This window comes from Chiloscyllium plagiosum, unplaced genomic scaffold, assembly GCF_037043375.1.
Source record: "Chiloscyllium plagiosum isolate Xiang-an unplaced genomic scaffold, Cpla_swu_hap1 HiC_scaffold_31, whole genome shotgun sequence".
Lineage (NCBI taxonomy): Eukaryota > Metazoa > Chordata > Chondrichthyes > Orectolobiformes > Hemiscylliidae > Chiloscyllium > Chiloscyllium plagiosum.
In genome coordinates, this window is record NW_028270169.1 from 73,978,605 (window position 1) to 74,000,305 (window position 21,701).

A 21,701-nucleotide genomic window follows, 5' to 3' on the forward strand; every position below is an offset into this window, starting at 1 on the left:
GATCCCTTTTGGAGATATCTTTACCCACCATACCCTGGGATAGTGTCTACATCTCTCCCGGTCACAGGAGAGCAGTGCGAGACCATTCAGGTGCTCTCATTCTGGGATTGGGTTCAGGACATTATTCAGCCTCACTGTACTCCAGTGAATACACAACAGGGAGATGCCATTCACCTGCTCTCAGTGTGGGAAGAAATTCACTCAGATATCCAGCTTGATGAAACACCGGCGAGTTCACAGGTAACCACAGTGATCGGATTTATTTTGTTTGTTCATGGGATCATGGCATCACTTCCTGGGGCAGCATTTGTCATCCATTCTAACTGCACAGAAGATGGTTCAGAGGCAACCCCATTATTCAGGGTCTGGATTCACATGCCGGCTGGACCAGGTCAGAAGTAACAGTTTCCTAGACTCAGTGACATTAAGAGTTGATTTATGATCTATTATCCTATTTTGGAAATGGTAATGAATAATGTTTGCAGTTGAATTAAAAGTGCAAGACCAAAATGGGTTTTAGCGCTGAAAATGTGTTGCTGGAAAAGCGCAGCAGGTCAGGCAGCATCCAAGGAACAGGAGAATCGACGTTTCGGGCATGAGCCCTTCTTCATTCCTGAAGAAGGGCTCATGCCCGAAACGTCGATTCTCCTGCTCCTTGGATGCTGCCTGACCTGCTGTGCTTTTCCAGCAACACATTTTCAGCTCTGATCTCCAGCATTTGCAGTCCTCACTTTTTCCAAAATGGGTTTTATTCTAATTGAGCATGCCCTCCTGTTTGCTCAGTTGTTATTGACAATCTCATCCCCCTCTCACAGACAACCTGTTCCAGATAGTGTTACAGAAAAGGAAGAATGGTCAGCTGCAGCTGGTCACCTGACCCCAAAGGTTCACTCTCCACAGATGCTACCAAATCTGCTGAATTTCTCCAGCAATTTCTGTTTTTGTGTCTGATTTACCAGCATTTGCAGATCGTTAGTTTTTCAATGTTGATCTTGTCTGTTGCAGAGGAGTTTATTGATGAGTTTGGAGAGTTTTGAACATTGCAAGTTAGGCCAGAAATCAGCCATGATCTATTGAATGGCAGAGCAGGGTTGAGGGGTTGAATAGCCTCCTCCTGTTCCAATGAAATTTGCCCATCTGCAGCTTTCGGCAACATTTCCCCTCACTGCTCACTTCACTTCCATGTCTAACACACTGTTACTGACTGAACAAACCTGTGTTTGAGCTAAACCTGCTAATGTTCAGTGGCTCCCTCTCCTGCCATCCGGGTTTAACTCTCATCATGGAATGTTGTCTCGTATTACTGCGGGAATGCCCACAAAGGACCCAACCTGGAGTCTGTATCCCCTGGGATCCACAAACCCGGTTTATTTCCTTCTTCCTATTTCATTCTGGCTATTGAACTCTCGGTTTCAATCCAATCTCCTGTCATGCTCTTCAACATGCCCATGTGGGTGGGCTATAGGCAGCTGGGATTTAATGATGGGAAATGGGGATTAGGCAGAAGCACGAGAAGAGGCGACAGCAACAGTTCTCATTGTAACGGCAGAGTTTCTCCATGGCCCAGTGAGTGGTGAGGCACCTGAGATTGTGGGGGAGGAAGATTCAATCAGGGATTTGGGAAAACACTCAGATACTGACCTGTCCACCTGATTGTTAACTCAGATAGATAGACAGAAAGAAAGATGCACATTTAGGTAGCAACTTTGATGACCTGGGGCATTGAACCATGCTCCAGACCCAATGATCCCCACATCAAATCTCTGAACACAAAAACACAAAGCTTCCTACTTGTAAAAGGCTGTCTCTCAGCCTCCTCTTTTCTTGAGAAAAGAGTTTTGAGCTGTTCAGCATTTCCTGGTGTTTATAATCTCTATGCTCCTGTAAGTTTCGTGACTGAACTTTTATTTTCCTGTTCCTGTGAGTGACGGCAGCAGCAGAAACAGGTCCTGACCTGTGAGTGGTTTTGGTTGGAATATTTGTATTTACAAATTCATTCTCAGCCTCACCTACAGTGAGAAATTGATGTAAACAGAAGGAAAGGAGTGAGTGAGCACCCACAGAAACACAAAGGCAGCATGTGTACCTGAGCTGAATGAACCGGGCATCAGGAAAATGTGATGACAATCACAACTCGTTCGAATCCCTGAGGTGCAGAAAGAGGCTACTCAGCTCATCGAGTCTGCAATGACCTGCTCTCCCACCCTATCCCTATTACCCCACATTTACCATGGCTAACCCAACCCACCTAACCTGCACACTCCAGACCATGTTAGCACAGCCAATAGAGCAAAACTGCACATCTGTGGGAGAGTCACAAATTACATCAAAATGCTTGGAATTGTGGATGAATTCTCACAAATACTTGACTGATGCAAATACTGTGTTTTCGAAAATAAAATCTGGGGGAAACTGCAGCCAGAAAGATTTCTGATTATCTCTGGAGGAAGAGAATTCAAAACTCGTGCCATTGACCCAGGGGACACAGTGAAGTCACAGAGACTTGGGAACCATCAGAAATGTAACAGGTTGTGAGGAAGGTGGAGGTGAGACAAAGACAAAAAGACAGTCTGTCACACGGGAGAAGGCAGGAGAGATTAAACAGCAGAAATGGTATTGCCTCAAGGCCACGGGGAATGGAGTTAGGGCTGGGAAACAAATAAGGAAACAAGGTATGCAGCTGTCAATGAAAACAAAAACAGAAAAAAAAGGCCGAATTCAGAGTCTGAAATTATTGCTCATTGGTGAGTACAGAATACTGTAAAGCCTGGGTAGTTCTATTACAGCCATCACAGGCAAGGACTGATTTGGGATAGTCAACATGGCGTTGTGCATGGGAAATCTTGTCTCACAAACTGGATTGAGTTTTTTGAAGAAGTAACAAAGAGGATTGATGAGAGCAGAGCAATAGATGTGATCTATATGGACTTCAGTAAGGCATTCGATAAGGTTGCCCATGGGAGACTAATTAGCAAGGTTAGATTTCATGGAATACAGGGAGAACTAACCATTTGGATATAGAACTGGCTCAAAGGTAGAAGACAGAGGGTGGTGGTGGAGGGTTGATTTTCAGACTGGAGGCCTCTGACCAGTGGAGTGCCACAGGAATCGGTGTTGATTCCTCTACTTTTTGTTATTTACATAAATGATTTGGGTGCGAGCATAAGAGGTACAATTAGTAAGTTTGCAGATAAGAGCAACATTGGAGGTGTAGTGGAGAGCGAAGAGGGTTACCTCAGATTACAGCAGGATATGGACCAGATGGGCCAATGGGCTGAGAAGTAGTGATGGAGTCAGATAAATGCGAGGTGCTGCATTTTGGGAAAGCAATTCTGAGCAGGACTTATTCACTTAATGATAAGGTCCTAGGGAGTGTTGCTGAACAAAGGGACCTTGGAGTGCAGGTTAATAGCTCCTTGAAAGTGGAGTCGCAGGTAGATAGGATAGTGAAGAAGACTTTTGGTATGCTTTCCTTTCTTGGTCAGAGTATTGAGTACAGGAGTTAGGAGGTCATATTGTGGCTGTACAGGACATTGGTTAGACCACTGTTAGAATATTGTGTGCAATTCTGGTTGCCTTCCTATCGGAAAGATGTTGTGAAACTTGAAAGGGTTCAGAAAAGATTTACAAGGATGTTGCCAGGGTTGGAGGATTTTAGCTATAGGGAGAGGCTGAACAGGCTGGGTCTGTATTCCATGGAGTGTCGGAGGCTGAGGGTTGACCTTCCAGGTGTTTACAAAATTATGAGGGGCATGGATAGGATAAATAGACAAAGTCTTTTCCCTGGGGTTGGGGAGTCCAGAACTAGAGGGCATAGGTTTAGGGTGAGAGGGGAAAGATATAAAAGAGACCTAAGGGGCAACTTTTTTATGCAGAGGGTGGTATGTGCATGGAATGAGCTGCCAGAGGAAGTGTTAGAAGCTGGTACAATTGCAACACTTAAATGCATTTGGATGGGTATATGAATAGGAAAGGTTTGGTGGGACTCGATTGGGTTGGGTTATCTGGTCAGCACAGACGAGTTGGACCCAAGGGTCTGTTTCCATGCTGGACATCTCTATGTCTCTATGACTGTATGTATAGAGAGAGGGCCGGCATTGGGTGGGATGACCCACCGCCCTGTAAAGTCCAGAAGGCCGTGTCTATGGCACCGCCTGGCATCAAAACTCAAACTTGGACAGACAGGAGGGGGCAACAAAGGGAACTGACAGAAACTAAACCTGAACTGTTTACCTGGCTGAATGACAGATGTTGGTGAATGAACACCCAGCCTGATAGAGAAATGGTAATAATGGGTCTTATTGGGAGAATATGGATGAATTAATTGAAGTACACAATCTCACTGATGAGGATGTCAGGCTAAAACCTTTCAGGCCAAGATGCCCTGACGTGTACAGCAGAATCTGTCCCTGCAATGAGAGGGTGGGGGTGTGAGCCGGTTCCCTTCAGTGCACAGCCGATCAGTGGCTCCAGGCATTTACAGATATTACAGGGACACACTGGGGAGGGGACAGGCTGAATGGGCTAAAATAACCTTAGTGACTCAGGGCCGCAAGGGTAATATCAACGATCGTACAGAGAGGAAGCTTGAGGTGTATAAGGACCACGGGGGATTACCAAACCTCAACCTGTGGTGATGAAATTTGTTTGATGTATTTAAAAGATGACATGGGACCCCATGTAATTGTAATTATAAACATGGGACTCCCAGTGGGAGATAATTCTAAACAAATTCTGAATTGGGCCATGAGAGCTGAGGCAAACTCAGAAACACAAGGGAATAGCTGCAGTACAGGGAGGGGAACCAGACTCGCAATGTTGCAAGGGAAGCAGAAAAGGGCATATAGACAAGGAACGTAGGCAGAGAGGGAGATAGGTGTTCACATTGTGTGTGGCCTGTGTTCACGTGTGCACATGCATAGCCCATAAATATTTATTGACACGCTGTTAGGGCTCGAGCAACACATGATGTTAACACAGGCGCATCTATATCAGTTACTGATATGGATTTACCCCTCACCCTTTCAATTACTAAAATGAGAGCAGTCGGAGTGGGAACTGAGGAAGCTGGATGAAGCTGGATGAAGCTATCCTGATGTAGATCAGGAATATAACAAAATACATTCAGATATGGGAGTGTGAAACTGAGGAAAGGACCATTCTGGGAGTTGCCATTTTAGAACAATTAGGAGCAACTATTGATGTAGAGACCTGGACTATAACATAGGGACGCTCCAGCCAGTAATGGGACAGGAAGAAAATAAGAGGCGACATCACCAAAGTAGCTGAATTGCAGGGAGAGTGGGACAGTCAGGGAATCTTGGGAGTTACAGCTAGGACCCACTCAGCGGTGTGGGTAACCCAAACAGGAATGTGGGTTATTATCTGTAGATCCTGTAAAGATTGAGGGCCCTCTCACTCCCCACACAAACAGGATCCCATTAAAGCTGGGGCTGAGGAGGCAGTAGTTGTGACAGTAACAGATTGAGAGAAGTAGAGAATCATCAGACTGACAGTATCCCTTACTAATTGACAGAAGCCGGATAGCTGTCTGAGGAAACAGTGCACCTTGATCCAGTTACCTCAGGGATCCCACAATATTCCAGTATATCCCACCGGTATATGGCTGATGGAGTTAGTCAAATTGATCTTACCAACACCTTATCACCTCAGTCGGTGAGATAGAACATCTCTGGATATTAAACAGAGTATTGGGTCAGGTCATCCAGGCTGGGCTTAAAATTAACTCACAGAGAGTGCAACTGGGGAGGTAGGGATATCATACTGGGGAGATCAAATCATGAAGCGTGAGGGGACAGTCCCAGCAGAACCAAAAACTATGATATTAAAACTGTCCACCCGCACACCGTGAAGGGCGTAAGGCAAACCTTAGGATTGTTTAACTACTGTGGGAATTTTGTAAGTAATATCCAGAATTGGTAGAGCCATCTAAAGCCCTGAAAGAAGCACTGGATGAGCCAGGGGACAGGGAGGAAACATGTACACAGCATGCCTTTGACATTGTTCATGACCATGTGTTGGCCTGGGCTCAGTGAGGGTACATCACCCTCTGGGGGCCACATAGAGCATGAGGAACAGGTCAGAGACTTAGTGGAAACAGCTAAATTTCCCAGTGAAGCAACAATGATGAAGATTAGAGCTCACAAAAGTAGAAACTCCACACCAACAGAGCAGTGAGTATGTGGGTAAGGCAGGTAAAATACTGACTGAAACAGTGCAGACATTTGGGGAAGTGGCAGTGACAGTAGCTACAGAAGCGAGAAAGGAAAGTTTAAAGACATTCTTAGAAACAGTCACAGAACTGGAGAAACAGGAACAGGAAAAGGATGGGGCAATAATAGGACACGACAGAGTCTGGATGATCCAGCAGTGCCACTACACTGTATAAGACAAGCATTATTAAAAACATATCATAGGCTGAACCATATTGGGCAGGATACATGCAATATCAGATGACCTACTACCGGGGTGACCTGGAACAGGGAGAGGTTTTGTCGAAGGTGTGTAGTCTGTACACTGTGTGAGCCAGAGAAAGCAATCAGGGTAAAGTGGATCGAGCAGCTGAGACCCAGAAGGACATGGGAATAATTAAGATGGATTTTACATACACCTCCATCCCAAGCCCAGGGAAGGAAATCCTGCTGGATCTTAATAAATAGGTTTACGCAGTGAGTGAAAGCATTCCCCTGCAGATTCTGACCAAGGGACACATAGTTAAACACATCTGTGCCCTGTTTGATACTGAACAGAAATCCCATCTCCCACACCACCCCCAGTGCTCAGGTACAGCAGAAGGAATGAAGCAGACACAGACAGCTAGTCTGACTAAGGCCTTTACAGAGACAGGCAGGGATGGGTTAGAGTACTCCCCATCATCCCAATGAAACTGAGGGCAACCCCAGCAAAGGAAACAGGACTGTTTACCTTTGAATTAGTGACTGAATGGACTATGCAGCTACCAGAGGGCGTGGCAGTGGGAGGGCTCGAGATGTGCAATGGTAAGGATAGGGTTAAACAATTTGTGAAAGAACTGGATAAGCAACTGCATGAGCTGAGAGGGGAAGTTGCAGAACGGTAGAGAATCAGAAACTGGAAAAGGGAGCAGAGAAACCTCCAAGCTGACATCCCAAACCCAGGAGATTGGGTCAGGGGGGATATATTACCGGAACGTATGAAGGAAATGCAGCAGAATGCTGGATTTGGTTGGGGGAGCCAGAGAGGGAACTCTCCCATCATGCGTTAGTAAGCTCTGAATAAACATTGGTCATGCTGCACAGCACAGAACTGAAGGCTCCTCTTTGATATTTCTCCCAACAACAGTTGTGCTGGGGCAAGTTGCCGGCTGGAGGTCTGTGGCTAGTGCTGTTCCACAAGGATCAGAACTGGGACATCTGTTGTTTGTAATGTATATAAATGATTAGTTTGAAAATGTAAACGATTTAATTAGCAAGTTTGTCGATGGTACATGGTACATGAAGAATGTTGTCAAAGGATACAGCAAGGAAGAGGGCAGGTGGAAGGTTATGTGGAGAAATTGCAGACAGATTTTAATTCAGATAAGTGTGAGGTGATACATTTTGGGAGGCTCATTGTAAGAGGAATGTGTACACTAAACGGAAGGGCCCTGAGCAGCATTGGGATACAGAGGGATCTTCAGGTGCAAGTTCACAGCTCCCTGAATGTGGTGAAGAAGGTGGATGGCAGGCTTGCCTTCTGCTGGATTAGTGGTGCTGGAAGAGCACAGCAGTTCAGGCAGCATCCGAGGAACAGTAAAATCGAAGTTTCGGGCAAAAGCCCTTCATCAGGAATAAAGCTTTCTTCTGTCAGGGGAGTGAATATAAAACTGGCATTAGGCCACCTTTGGAGTATTTTGTGCTGTTTGGATTACCACATTATAATGAGGATGTGGAGGCTTTGGAGAGAGTGGAAACAGGTTTACCAGGATGTTGCCTGGATTGGGAGAGGTTGGAAAATCTTGAATTGCTGTCTTTGGAAAGTCAGTGGCTGCGGAATAATCCGAGAGGCACAGACAGAGTGAATAATCTGAATCTTTTTCCATGGTGGAAATGATAAATTCTCGAGGCCATAGATTTTAGGGGAGAGGGGGCAAGTTCAAAGGAAATGAAAACCGAAAGAACAGCAGATGCTGTAAACCAGAAGTTTCTGGAAAAAAACTCAGCAGTTCTATCAGCACCTGTGAAGGGAAATCAGAGTTAACGTTTCTGTTGAAGTGTGACCAGAACCGAAACATTAACTGAGTTTTCTTCACAGATGCTGCATGACCTGGTGAGCATTTCCAACAACATCTTTGCAAGTTTAAAGGAAGCTGTGTCAGACAAGTTTCTTGAGCAGAAGGTGGTGAGTGACTAGAATGTACTCTCCTGGGAGTCGGTAAAAGCAGAAACAATCGCAACGTTCAAGAGGCATTTGGACAGGCACATAAGCGGGCATGGGTTGTCAGGGATATGGATCATATACAGGGAGATTGAATTAGTTTGGAATAGCATCATGATCCGCACAGACATAGTGGGCTGATTATTCCGGTGCTGTGCTGTTCTGTTTTCCAGGCGGTAGAATGTATGGAGTGACAGTTAATATTTTGAATGGAATATGTCTCTTCTTTAGAACATACAGTAAGTTGATGCATTTTGAGAGAAGCAATGTAGAAAGGGAATATATAATTTGAATGGCACAGAAACAGAGAGCGTGACAGCAGGAATGGGGAACAAAGTGTACAAATCATTAAGGGAGAGAGAACATAAATTGTTTTGAGGAAAACATATGGGATGCTCCGCTTCATTAATGGGGGAATGATAACAAACTCACGGAAAAAATGTGGTTTGGAGATGCCGGTGTTGGACTGGGGTGTACAAATTTAAAATTCACACAACACCAGGTTATAGTCCAATATATGGGCGGCACGGTGGCACAGTGGTTAGCACTGTTGCCTCACAGCGCCGGAGACCCGGGTTCAATTCCCGCCTCAGGCGACTGACTGTGTGGAGTTTGCACATTCTCCCCGTGTCTGCGTGGGTTTCCTCCGGGTGCTCCGGTTTCCTCCCACAATCCAAAGATGTGCAGGTCAGGTGAATTGGCTAAATTGCCCGTAGTGTTAGGTAAGGGGTAAATGTAGGGGTATGGGTGGGTTGCGCTTCGGCGGGTCGGTGTGGACTTGTTGGGCCGAAGGGCCTGTTTCCACACTGTAATCTAATCTAATCTAATAAACCTGATGAAGGAGCGTCGCACTGAAAGCTAGTGTGCTTCCTATTAAAGCTGTTGGACTATAACCTGGTGTTGTGTGATTTTTAACTTTATACACGGAAAAGATGCTAACCCTTGACAAAGCTCTAGTTAGGTCACAGACAATCATTGCATCCAATTCTGGTCAACAGATTTCTGATCAGAATGAGGAAGTTAAAATACCACAGAGGGGCCAGTTCCATAATTTGCTTCTCTTTCAGGACATGTGGATTCCACCATATCCCCAGACAGACGAATTGGCCCTTGCCAGACAAGACTGAGAGTCCTGGGCACAAGCCTGTTAAACTGCCTCCCGGTCCATTGTCTTACATCCCCTCCATATGAGCATAGGTAAGTGAATGCCCCATTAACTGAAGGAAGAACCCTTCTGCCTTAATCTCTTCCCATCAACACATAAACATGAACAATACGATAATCAGTTTCTGTAATCCATCACACGTTATCACAGGACATCGTCATTCATCAAGCTTTGTAAGGTCATAATTACCTACTTTAAACTATCTATTGACAATCTCCCATGTGACTGATATGCCTTTGTCTAATTCCTATTAAATATACTGTCTCTGTGGGTAAGGCAGAGATTCAGGAAGAACAGCCTCTGCAAGTAGACACTCAGCTACTTTAGAGATGCTTTGAAGCTCTCGCCGGCTGTCCGATAATAAAGCTACTGCTGTTGTGCAGAAAACTTGCGTCGTCTGGATTTGTGGAACAAAATAGACATCAACAATGAAGGATATGAGTGATCTTCAGAGTATAGAGTACAGACTTACTGGAGTAGTTCACTGATGAAGAAAATGCTGTCACTGGATTGATTTGAAGAAATTGCTATTTTCTTTGAAGTGAAGATGTAGAATATATTTTTGATAGAGCGTATAAGATTACAACAGACCTAGATATAGCAGACAAAAATATCTGTATTCGATAGGTGATGGCATAAGAATTAAGATCAGATGTAAGGTTTTGAGACAGCGGGAGTTGAAAAATGTGGTGCTGGAAAAACACAGCAGGCCAGGCAGCATCCGAGGAGCAGGAGAATCGATGTTTTGGGCATAAGCCCTTCTGCAGGAATGATACTAGTGCGCCAAGCGGGCTGAGATAAAAGGTAGGGGTGAGGGAATTTGGGGAGGGGTGCTGGGAATACGATAGGTGGAAGGAGGTGAGGGTGACGGTGATAGGCCGGAGAGGGGGTGGGGTCGGAGAGGTCGGGAAGAAGATTGCAGGTCAAGAAGGCGGTGCTGAATCCGAGGGTTGGGACTGAGATAAGGTGGGGGGAGGGGAAATGAGGAAGCTGGAGAAATCTACATTCATCCCTCGTGGTTGGAGGATGCCTAGGCGGAAGATGAGGTGCTCTTCCTCCAGGCGTCGTGTGGCCAGGGTGTGACGATGGAGGAGGGCAAGGACCTGCATGTAATTGGTGGAGTGGGAGGGGGAGTTAAAGTGTTCCGCTACGGGGCGGTTGGGTGGGTTGGTGTGGGTGTCCCAGAGGTATTCCCTGAAATGTTCTGCAAGTAGGCGGCCTGTCTCCCCAATGTAGAGGAGACCACATCGGGTGCAGCGGATACAGTAAATGATGTGTGTGGAGGTGCAGGTGAATTTGCGATGGATATAGAAGGATCCATTGGGGCCTTGGAGGGAGGTGAGGGGGGAGGTGTGGGCGCAAGTTTTGCACTTCTTGTGGTTGCAGGGGAAGGTGCCGGGAGTGGAGGTTGGGTTGGTGGGGGTTGTGGATCTGACGAGGGAGTCGCGGAGGGAGTGGTCTCTCCTGAATGCTGATAGGAGTGGAGAGGGAAATATATCCCTGGTGGTGGGGTCTGTCTGGAAGTGGCAGAAATTACGAAGAATGATACGATGTATCTGGAGGTTGGTGGGATGGAAGGTGAGGACCAGTGGGGTTCTGTCCTGGTGACGATTGGAGGGGTGGGGTTCAAGGGCAGAGGAGCGGGAAGTGGAGGAGATGCAGTGGAGAGCATCATCGACCACATCGGAGGGGAAATTGTGGTCTTTGAAGAAGGAGGCAATTTGAGTTGTTCGGTATTCGAATTAGTCCTCCTGGGAGCAGATGCAGTGGAGACGAAGGAATTGGAAATATGTGATGGCGTTTTTACAGGGGACAGGGTGGGAGGGGGTGTAATCTAGGTAGCTGTGGGAGTCGGTCAGTTTATAGTAAATGTCCGTGTTGAGTCAGTCACCCAAGATAGAAATGGAGAGGTCTAGGAAGGGGAGGGAGGAGTCTGAGACAGTGCAGGTGAATTTGAGGTCGGGGTGGAAGGTGTTAGTAAAGTGGATGAACTGTTCAACCTCCTCGTGGGAGCACGAGGTAGCGCCGATACAGTCATCGATGTAGCAGAGGAAAAGGTGGGGGGTGGTGCCAGTGTAGCTGCGGAAGATGGACTGTTCCATATATCTGACGAAGAGGCAGGTATAGCTGGGGCCCATGCGGGTGCCCATGGCTACTCCTTTGGTTTGGAGGAAGTGGGAGGTTTGGAAGGAGAAGTTGTTAAGAGTGAGGACCCAGTTCAGTCAGTCGAAGGAGGGTATCAGTGGAATGGTAGTGATTGGGTCGGCGGGAAAGGAAGAAGTGGAGCGCTTGAAGGCCTTCATGATGGGGGATGGAGGTGTATAACAACTGGATGTCCATGGTGAAGATAAGGCGTTGGGGGCCGGAGAAGCGAAAATCATGGAGGAGGTGGAGGGCTTGGGTGGTGTCCAAAATGTAGGTGGGGAGTTCTTGGACTAAGGGGGACACGACCGTGTCGAGGTAGGCAGAAATGAGTTCAGTGGGGCAGGAGCAGGCTGAGACAATGGGTCAGCCGGGGCAGTCACGTTTGTGGATTTTGGGCAGGAGGTAGAAACGGGCGGTGCGGGGTTGTGGGACTATGAGGTTGGAGACGGTGGATGGGAGATCTCCTGAGGTGATGAGGTTATGGATGGTCTGGGAGATGATGGTTTGGTGGTGGGAGGTGGTGGGGTCATGGTCGAGGGGACAGTAGGAGAAGGTGTCCGTGAGCTGGCGTTTAGCCTCAGCGGTGTAAAGATCAGTGCGCCAAACTACCACTGCGCCTCCCCAATCTCACCATCAAACCAACAAAAACCTCCACCCCCGTCCGCTCCAACACCAAACTCACCATCAAACTGGCAAAAACGCCACCCCCACTTTGAGACAGTGGGAGATGAGCCATTGTTTCTGCTGTCTGTATTGGCTGGAAATATGCAGAACATACTGCCTATTATGGTAGTGCAGGCAGAGGAGAAGATGAATAATTGATAAAAACAATTATATCCGATCTGAGGGAAGTAAACTTGCAGAGTTTGGGGGAAGTATAGGGAGCGAGAATATGGGATTCTGCTACAGAGAGCCAGCTTGGATTTGATGGGCCTCTCTCTGTGCTATAATGCATTTTATTTGGACTTGCTTAACTTGCTCTGGTCACCGATTAAATTGTCATTGAGGTAAATCTGCTCAGGGTTCCTACACAGACTAATACAGGCTGTCCCTCCACAGCAGGAGATAATGTTTACTGTTTTATACTGGGTTCGGGTGTGGGGGAGGGGAGGGGGTGTGACGGTGTGTATAACAGTCTGCCAGCATTTGTCTGAAATGGCAAAACACCAGTGAAGCCACACTAGGGACCGACTCTGGAAATGTGGGGAATGCCAGAAAGGAATTCTTTACCCATCCCACCTGGAAATTGGCCAAACCAGTCAGACTGGGGAGAAGCTGTTCACCTGCTCTGCTGCTCTGTGAGTGTGTGGTTGGGGGTGGGGGGGGGGGGGGGGGGGGGGAGGGTGGGTGGGAAGGGATTCACACAGGCATCCATCCTGCTAAGACACCAGTCAATTTACTCATAACCACAAGTTGAAGGATTTTTTTTCTCTTGTTCACACCAAGTAATGAACAATGGTTTTGGCAGTTCATAAAGTTTTGTATATAGAGAACTTAGTTTTGGAAATGTTCACAACATCATTGAACATGCAGATTCACACTGGGTAGAGACTTTTATTTTCCTTTATTCATTGCAGGAGTTGGATGTTGATGGGCTATTGACATCCATCTCAGAACCATGTATCATGGGGTTTGTTTCTGATGCCTTGTTATCTATTGGGGATAAAAACAGTTTCAATTAGCTTTCTGTTAAATGCATGGCAATCAAGTCAATCCCATAACTCTCAGGCAGATTAGTTTCTTTTGAAGGACTCTCCATCTCCCCAACCTCTTCCATCCTCACCCCCAACAGCACAATAATCTCACAGAGTCTCTTTGTGACTCTGAATGAGACAATCTGATCAGCTGCTTCTTTCCATACTCCTATGTCGGGTTGGATCTTAAACTCCCCTTGCTGCAGTTGTGATCCTGCATCATTGTACAGAGTTGCTTGTATTTCATGTCTTGGCCTTTCAGTGATCATGATACTGCATGTAGCTTCTTGTGTATGGGGCCGACAGTGTAAGAGTTTAGCTCTCTCCTTCCACCAACAGCAGTAAAATTGTACTCCAACAAAACTTACAGTAAAAGCAGCATGAATACCCAAAAATGAGGTGTTAACCTGATGAAGTTACCAAAGAGGACTACTTGTGTTCCTAACAGCAGAAGCAGCAAGTGATAGACAGAGTGAAGCAATCCGGGAAACAACAGAACAGATCGAAGCTCTGCAGTCCAGCCATGGACTGTTGTCAATGAAGTCAGAGCACAGCTGGAGTTCTGAGGACAGTTCTCTTCAAGATATTAACCAACAAGAATGTCAGACTGGATTAATTATCATAAAACTCAAGTCCTTTTGATATTCATATATTTACAATCAGTGTTCAATTCACCAAATGTAGCTGAAGGTAAAGATAATCTTCAAGTGATTGTAACAGTGGAGACATCTGAATACTTGATCAGCAAATTAAAGCCTGTTGTGTTTAGATAGTAATAATTTTAAAGATATTTTTAAAAAGTAAGGTGACTTGAGTATAATGGAAGAAGTTGATTGGTGGGTAGCTGATAATCTTGTTTTAATCTGAAGTTAATTTAGGATTAGTTAACAAATAAACACATGGTAGGGAATCCCAGGCTCATGGAGTGCACATCCAGTTCCATGTGGGAAAACCAGGACACTTCTTGTCTGAGCGACAACCACAAGAACACGGAGGTGACGTGGGAAAGGTCAGGAACACTCGTTTGACCACAGCTAAAGTACTGCACACACTTCTGATCCCCACATTCCAGGGTTGATGTGATCACACCAGAGAGGGTACAGAGGAGATTGATCAGAATGTTTCTCCGATTGGAAAATTTCTGCTCTGAGGAAAGGTTGGGTAGGCTGGGGATGATTTCCGAGGAGGATGAGCTGAGATTTAATTGAAGTGATAAAATGCTGAAGAATACAGATCGAGTGGATAGGGAGGAGCTATTCATTAGCAGAGAGGTCAGAAACTGGAGGTTTTAGATTGAAACTAATTCTCAGAAAGAAGGGGAGGGGAGAATTCATTTCACTCGGAGATGGTGAGTCACTGATGGGGTGGCAGAGGCAGTAACCAGCATCACATTAGGACAAAAGGTTATGGATGTAACTGAGATGCTGGAACATGCAGGGCTGCAGACTAAAGTCTGCAGAATGGGATCAATGTGATTTATTTGACATTTCTCCAGCATATTCAACTCAAGTCGAATTTGAGAATTTATTAGCATCATCAGACTTGATATCCAAATGTCGGAATAAATTTATCAGAAAGTTACAGCACAGATCGCAGCCACTTGGCCCATCCTGTATGTGTTGGTTGTAATAGAACTATCCAGGCTTTACAGCATTCTATACTCACCATTGACAGCAACAATTTCAGACTGTGATCTCTGCCCTCTATGTTCTTATTATCTGTTTTTCAATGTATTTCTTTGACAGCTGCACACCTTGTTTCCTAGTTTCAATCCCAGCCTGAACACTATTCCCTGTGGCCTTGAGGGACTACCATTTCTGCTGTTTAATCTCTCCTGCCTTCCCCTGTGTGACAGACTGTCTGTTTGTCCTTGTCTCACCTCCTCCTTGCTCACAACCTGTTACATTTCTGATGGTTCCCAGACCTCTGTGACTTCACTGTGTTCCCTTGGGTCAATGGCACGAGTTTTGAATTCTCTTCCTCCAGAGATAATTGGAAATCTTTCTGGTTGCAGTTTCTCCCAGATTTTATTTTTAAAAACAGAGCATTTGTATCAGAGTCAAATATTCGTGAGACATCATCCACAATTCCGAGCATTTGGATGTAATCTGTGACCCTCCCACAGATGTGCAGGTTTGCTCTATTGGCTGTGCTAACATGGCCTGTAGTGTGCAGGTTTAGCGGGTTGGGTTAGCCATGGTAAATGAGAGGTTATGGAGGGAGGGTGGGAGAGCAGTTCATTGCAGGCTTGATGGACTGAATAGCCTCTTTCTGCACCTACGGGATTCTGTGACTCTAACTAGCTGTGATTGTCGTCATGTTTTCCTCATGCCCGGTTCATTCAGTTCAGGTACACATACTGCCTTTGTGTTTCTGTGGGTTCTCACTCAATCCTTTCCTTCTGTTTTATAGCAATTTCACACTGTACATGAGGGTGAAAATGCATTTTTAAATACAAATACTCCAATCGAAACCCGCACAGGTCAGGAGCTGTTTCTGCTGCTGGCATCACTCACAAGGAACAGGAAAATAAAGGTTCAGTCACAAATCTTATAGGAACATAGAGGTTATAATCACCAGGAAAGTCTTAACAGCTTAAAACTCTTTTCTCAAGAGGAGGCTGAGAGACAACCTGGTACAAGTAGGAAGCTTTGTGCCTGTGTTTTCAGAGATTTGTGGTTGAAATCATTGGGATAGAAGCATGCGTTATTGCCCCAGGTCATCAAAGGTGCTATCTAAATGTGCATCTTTCTTTCTGTCTTTCTGTCTGAGTTGACAATCAGATGGGTTGGTCAGTGTCTGAGTGTTTTCCCTCTTCATGTCACTGAGTCTCGGAAACTGTGTTAATTCTGACCTTGACCAGCCTACATGTGAATCCAGACCCTGAATAATGGGGTTGACCCTGGACCATCTTCTTGGCAGTCAGAATGATTGACAAATGCTGCCCCAGCAAGTGTTGCCATGATCCCATGAACAAACAAAATAAATCCAATCGCTGTGGTTACTTGTGAACTCGCCGGTGTTTCATCAAGCTGGATATCTGAGTGAACTGCTTCCCACACTCAGAGCAGGTGAATGGTCTCTCCCCAGTGTGTATTCGCTGGAGTACAGTGAGGCTGGATGGTGTCCTGAACCCAGCCCCACAGTGAAAGCTACTGAATGGTCTCGCACTGGTCTCCTGTAACCAGGAGAGATGATATTCACCATCCCGAGGGATACTGGGTAAAGACACCTCCAAAAGGGATCTATTGAGAGTGGACCAGGAGAAACTGCTCTCTTTCATGAAAGAATCAATAATGAGGAGGCACCGATGTCAAGGGATTGACAAAAGAAGCACATGTAACATGATACAAAGTGTTTTCATGCAGAGACAGTTTATGGTCAGGAATGCACTGCCAAAGAGTACAATGGGAGCCAGGTATAATGAAGAGAATAGAATTGAACAGAACAGTTATTGGAAGAGGACGAATGGGAAGGTTTATGGGGTAAAGGTAGAAGAACAGCATTCGGTGAGGTGATCCTTTGGAGAGCTGATGAGCCAATCAGCCTCCTTTTGTGCAGTAACAATTCTGTGGACATTTAATTCTGAGCCCTCTAAGAAAATATCAGGGCAGGGTTTGTAAAGAGGTCAGATTGAATGAGGGTCTTGGTGAACAAAAGCGAGACACAGATACAGAGAGGTTTTAGGATAGATTGAATCAAATGTTACCAATTTGCACGGCAACCAACATTACAGCAGTTACAAATGGGATTCAATAAGAGAGTGGAATTAGAGCAGCAAATAAATCTTGAACATTTATGCAGCTAAAGGGGATGCTGGGTAAAGACACCGCAGTTAGTGCTTATTTCATTCAAGACATATCAGCCAGGGTGCACATCGTCCTATATCTATCCTATTGAGCTCTTGAAGAATTTTGTTCATTTCAAGTGTTTCATATTTCAGTCCTCCAGAGAAGACAGCTTCATGATCCTCAATCTCTCCTGACAGGACAAAGCTGCTAATAGAATTCAATTCACTGGGGAATGTTACTGACTGCTTCATGGATTGGAATTGGCAACTAAGACTGTAAGGTTACTGTATAAACTATCTTCAATTGTATTGCCAGACACATGTGGGGCTTTAAGAAAAATAACAACTTACAGGCATTGAGTGTCAGAGCGCCCACTGTTGTGTGGGCATCCTGTTTAGATACGATCTATTGATAATTGTTAGAATCAACTTATACAGACTCCATAGAAGTGGTCAGAACATTATAACGGTCATCGAAGCTGGTAACACATTTCCCATGGGTTAAAGGTCGTATATGATAGAGTAGGAACGAGTTTGGCTAGTAAAGTCCAGTTATTCAAAATCGTCCTAATTTACTTTCAGAAACAAGTGAGAGAAAGCCACATTATTGCATTAGTCCAAATTTAGAATTTCAGGAGAACTAAAGGGAGAGCTGGTGTTGGGAGCTGTAGTAATGAAGGAGATAAATTTGTTTTACAGAGAGAGTTCACAGATGGGAAACTCAGCTTTAACATCACATTTAACACACCCAATTCCGCAGGTCCTGAACATTATACATAATACGGAAGGGGAAAGCAGCATTCCCAGCCCAGAGAAACCATTCGTGTTGTGCATGTGGTTGAGGATTTAACTGGTCATGTGATTTGGGAAGACACCAATGTGATAGGACCAGGGCAAGGTTGTGTAAATGTAGGGATTGTGGGAAGGAATTCACTTACCCCTCCCAGCGGGACACTCACTGACACAGTCACACTGGGAAGAGGCTGGTCACCTGCCCCATGTATGGGAAGGGATTTACTCACTCTTGCAATCTGCTGAGGCACCAGAGAGGTCACAGAGGATTTAGACTCTTCACCTGCTCCATGTGTTAGAAAGGATTCATTCAAATCTCTCTCCTGCAGAGACATCAGTGCGTTCCCACCGGGGAGAGGCCATTCACCTGCTCCATGTGTTAGAAAGGATTCATTCAAATCTCTCTCCTGCAGAGACATCAGTGCGTTCCCACCGGGGAGAGGCCATTCACCTGCTCCATGTGTGGGAAAGGATTCGCCCAGTCTTCTGATCTGCTGAGACCCCAGTGAGCCCACTCTGGGGAAAGGCCATTCAGATGCTCAGTGTGTGAAAAGGGTTTCAGTGATTCATCCCTCCTGCTGATACACCAGAGGGTTCACACTGGGTAGGAGTTGTTTACCTCTCAGTGTGACAAGGGATTTGCTGCATCTTCAACATGACAGAGACCAGCGAGTGCACACAGGGAAGTGGTCATCCCCCTGCTCCGTGTGGGGTAGAGTTCACACATCACTGCAGGACTCTGATTCTGCAGTTACTGTTAATCAGAGTCAGGAGTGGACCTTGTACACGATGACACTGTTGGAATATTGATGTTGTTGTGGTGTTAACCACATTAACTGGGCTGGAGTTGACTGAATTTATATTGCCACTTTCTGAAGCTCAGGATGTCTCTCTGAGCACAAGGCTACACAAACAGCAATGTGACAATGAGCAGGGATCATCTGTTTTGATTTATATTGGGATTGAAGCACCTCTGCTTCAAAGCACCAGGTACAAGGTCAGAGGCCAGCCTTGGTCAACGGCCTGTGTGGAGTTTCCACATTCTCCCCACGATAGTGTGGGTCCTCTGGTTTCCTCCCACAGTCAAAAGATGTGCAGGTTATGTGGATCAGTCGTGCTACATTGCCCATGGTGTCCAGGAATGTGCAGACGAGGTGGATCAGCCATGCGAAATGCAGTGTTACAGGGATGGAGTGCAGTGGGTGGGATGTTCTTCAGATGGTCGGTGGGATTTGATGGGCCAATGCTCTCCTTCCACACTGTTGGGATTCTGTTCTATGATTGAGGATAAACGTTACACAGCAGGGTGTCCCTGGAGAAGAAGCATGTGGTGTGTATCAATGCTCTCAATGCCTTTAGATAGAGGTGGGCACTGCCGGGGATATGTGCTTTATCTCTGTCGCTGCCCCCTCCCTACAACTCTGCCTTGATTTAGTCCCTTCTCACTTTGTCACTTGTAATGGTTTGCTTTGCCTGTAAGGGGTCTTGTTTGGAAATATTCAATTGGTTACACGGGTGGCTTCCTGCTGGTAACAAAAAGCAAAATGGAGTAATGATGATGTTGATGGTGGGAAGGTTGCACAGCTGTGAGAGATAACATTCCTGGGTAGGAGAAATGGGGGGGAAAAAGAACACTTCACAGCTCACAGAACGAGAACTGAAAAGCAGTTAAATCAAACCAAAGGTTCTGACAGGGAGGGAATATTTCCTTGGAGTTTGAGCAACTGGGAAGTGATGGTGTCCGGGAATAGACAGGATTTTGTTTTACAGGGCGTTTGAAATTTTAAAAACTTATATTCAGATCGTTTCGATTCTTTTACTTTTATTCTGGGATAAACTTGAACACAAGGTTTGCAAATTTATTTTTTTTAAATGTAAAAGACAAATATTAAATAAAATCCATCAAACCCTCTCTCACTGAAAACTGATGTGGAGGTGCAATCTCCAGGAGAATCCCTGCCCTGCCTACTTCTTCCTACTCGGGCTCCATGGCTATATACATACCTGGGAGATAGCAAGAAGCAGCTATTCGGCTTTTCAATCCTGCTCCACCAACCAATGGGAACCAGCTGACCATCCATCACCTGTTCCTGCTGTGTCCCAATCCCCTTAGATATAGTTCTTCGAGGTAAATTCATCGAAGTCCTCCTTTGGCTTCACCACCTTTTGTTTCAGTGACGTTGCTGTGTTACTGTGTGGGTGTAGGCAGGGGTAATGTGATGGTGCTGCCTCCTGGAGGATGCCCTCATCATCCTGCAGTAACATCAACCGCGCTTCAGCAACTAGAGAGAGAACCCATTTCCAGGATATGGGCATCACTGGCTCAGCCAGCATTTATACCCCATCTCTAGTTACCCTTGAGAAGATGGTAGTGAGCTGCTGTCTTGAACCATTCACAGTCCATTTGGTGCAGATAGACCGACAATGCTGGGAGGGAGAGTGTTGCACGATTTTGGCCGAGTGAGTCTCAGTCTTTGGTTCTTCAAATGCTGGTTAACGTAATCACGATCTGCACATGATTTTGAGATTTCAGTCTGCAAATCTTCACCATCTAGCACCCTGTATAAAGGAATATGTACAGGTTAGAAATTCAGAACAGACAATTCTAATTTCTCCTGAATATTTTTCCCCTTTCTTCCCCCAAAGCTGTAACCCTCCAGCCCACTTACTCTCTCCCACTGTTCTGCCTCTGCTACCCCCTAATGTACACCTTCCCCATTCTCATGGAGTTGCTGATAAACAGATCCATGCCACCACTTCCCGTCCCTGGTTAGACTCTGCACCCTTTCTGGGTTCACTTCCTTTCCCTTCAGTTGCTGCAAGTCAGTAATGTAACATAAGAATGAAACAAAAGGAGACAGAAAGGGAGGTGGCAGATCCTGGACAGAAGAGGAACCTTCAGTCTGGGAGAAGGTGTCAGATCCTTCCTCGTTTCCCATAGGTCGATTCCCAGCATTACAACGAGTTGGGGATGGAACTTAGTTCCACGTGGGTGTGATGGCACATTGACCCCTCCTTCCCCCCCCCCCCCCCCCCCCCCCCCCCAACCAATCAATACTATAAGTAGATGCATCCCTTCTCCAGCCAATCAGTGTGAAATGCTTTCTGCTAGTTACCCAAAACAAATGCTCCAAAACACGCCCACATTCCATACATGTACAATGCCGGGTTTCCCCACACGTGTGGTCCCTGCCTCAGGGATTGTGGGAGTTGTTGTCCCCATGAAGCCTCTGGAAAGTGAATGAAAATTGTGGGCTGGAGGGTGTTGGATCCCCATTCAGACACACAGGACATGTGGGCTCTCACTGGGTTTTACTGAGACATCTGCTTAGACAACCCGAGTTCTGACGTAAGGAATATACATTCAGCCAATTGCGGGGTGGGGAGGTTAATAAGGGGCAGCAAATTTTAAGAGAGGTGGCTCAGTGGCTAGCACTGCTGCCTCACAGCGTCAGAGAGCCGGGTTTGATTCCAGCCTTCGGCGACTGTGTGGAGTTTACACATTCTCCCTCTGGCTGCGTGGGTTTCCTCTGGGTGCTCCGGTGTCTTTCCACAGTCCAAAGATGTGCAGGTTTGCTGGATTGGCCATGCTAAATTGCCCACAGGGTCCACGCATGTGCCAGTTAGACAATTAACAACAGGAAATGCAGGGTTACAGGGAATGGATGGGTCTAAATGGGATGCTGACTATAGGGTTGGA

At 46.0% G+C, this 21,701-nt stretch overlaps 1 long non-coding RNA gene across 5 annotated transcripts in view; it reads right to left on the reverse strand.

Annotated features, from left to right (window-relative positions):
- The window catches only part of LOC148142002 (uncharacterized), a 972,588-nt gene that overhangs the window by 927,993 nt on the left and 22,894 nt on the right, over positions 1 to 21,701 (reverse strand). For 3 of the 5 annotated variants that reach the window (XR_015752229.1, XR_015752227.1, XR_015752228.1), the window contains 2 exons: positions 20,006 to 20,560; positions 13,266 to 13,378 (listed from right to left, as the gene is read on the reverse strand). The exons of the other annotated variants lie outside the window; for them this stretch is intronic. This is a non-coding gene — a long non-coding RNA (uncharacterized LOC148142002). Of the gene's footprint in view, positions 1 to 13,265; positions 13,379 to 20,005; positions 20,561 to 21,701 lie in introns of those variants that run through there. 5 annotated transcript variants of the gene reach the window in all.